Below are 1,733 nucleotides of genomic sequence, written 5' to 3'. Positions count from 1 at the left end.
AGTGAAAAAGCATGGGCGGGGGTTTGAGATGGTCTCTCCATGTATTCCAGGCCGGCCTTGAACTGTAGTGATCCTCCTGCCTCAGCCTCCCGAGTGCTAGAAGTATGGGTTTGCACCACCATGCCTGGCTAAGAAGAGACCTTTAAAAAGCAGAAAGAAGGAGCCGGCCAGGAGAGAGCCAGAGTGGCTGAATAGAGTAAGAGGCATGGCAAGAGGTAGACTGGACGCACAGGGCCTCATCCCACCTTGGCAGCCTTTGGGGGCCTGTGCATTCACAGGCAGAGCTGTTGGAGGGAGAAGGGAGGAAGCGCAGACAGGTGGTGGTGGAAATGGGTAAAAGGACGCAAGTGTTGTGTAGGTGGATCAGACGGGATTAATGATGACAAGAGGGAGGGTGGAAAAGGAAACCACAGCGGCTGACCAAGTTTCTGACTTGAGAAACGGGCTGAGGTTTTGTGGGAGAAACCTAAAGCTTCCTCGGAGTCGTGTCTGCTGGAAGTGCCTTTTAGACATCCAAGTAGCATCGCCAGGGGTGCAAGCAGCTCTGCCAGGGACACGAGGTGTGGGCCCGGGGTGTGATGTGATCAGGCAGCTGTCCCCACAAAACAGGTGCCATCGCACTGCAGGTACAGAGACGCAGTGGTTGGGACACAGGTGTCATCACGTGAGCCAGCAAAGGAAGTTCTGGAGGAGGGGAAAAGTGTGAGGACGAGGGGGAGGGGCTTAGGGTACCAGTTAGAGGAGCACGTCCAGGGGCCAAGGGCCTCTGCCAGGAGCAGAAGTGCCAGGTCTAGGGTACCTGACTTTCAGTCTCCCGAGGAGCTGCCAGATCCAGCCTGGGAGCTGAAGCAGCAGGGTACCATTTCACATCCCAGCGGCTGTAGAAATGATTCTCTGGTTCAGCCACCTTAGTCAGGTGTTGCAGGGTTTCTCACTGTGGCTGTGGTTTGCATTTCTCTGGTGATTACTGAGACTGAGCATCTTTCTTTGTGTATATTGGCCATCTGTGTCTTTGGAGTAGTAATATTGGGGCTGGGGATGTGGCTCAGTGGTACAGTTCTTGCCTCATATGCACCAAAACATCGGTTCGATCCCCAGCACCACCAAAAAAAAAAAAAACAACAAAAAACTGGAGTAGTAATACTCAGATCTTTGCACATTTTACAAACTGGGTTAGCTTTTTATTATTGACTTGTAAGAATTCATTATATATTCTAGAATATATTATAGTCTAGGCCTAAGTCCCTTACCAGAGAAGTGATCTGTAAATCTTTGGGTTGTTTTCACTTTCTTGTTATCTTCACTTTCTTGATGGTGACTTTTGATTTTTAAGATGGGGTCTCACTCTGTACTTCACCGGCCTTGGCCTCACTATGTAGTCCAGGCTGGCCTCAAACTCAAAGTGCTCCTTCTGCCTCCGCCTCGCAAGTACTGGGATTATAGGTGTGTGTCAACACACTGAGCTTGATGGTGACTTTTTCTTGGTACCCCGGCCCTTGATGGTGACTTTTTAAAGCACAAATTTGAAATTTTATCTCCAATTTATATATTTTTTCTTTTGTTGCTTATGCTTTTGGTATCTCAAAAGTCACTGCCAGAATCAACTGTCATGAAGATATACTCCTGTATTTTCTTCTAATTGTTTTATAGTGTTAGGTCTTACACTTAAATCTGTGTTCCATTTGAGTTAATTTTGTACATTCACCATTAAGTGGGGTGTGCTCAGAGCAGGT

The sequence above is a fragment of the Chinchilla lanigera genome, unplaced genomic scaffold (assembly GCF_000276665.1).
Source record: "Chinchilla lanigera isolate Chin_1 unplaced genomic scaffold, ChiLan1.0 scaffold00028, whole genome shotgun sequence".
NCBI lineage: Eukaryota > Metazoa > Chordata > Mammalia > Rodentia > Chinchillidae > Chinchilla > Chinchilla lanigera.
Note: the sequence above shows the minus strand (reverse complement) of the source record.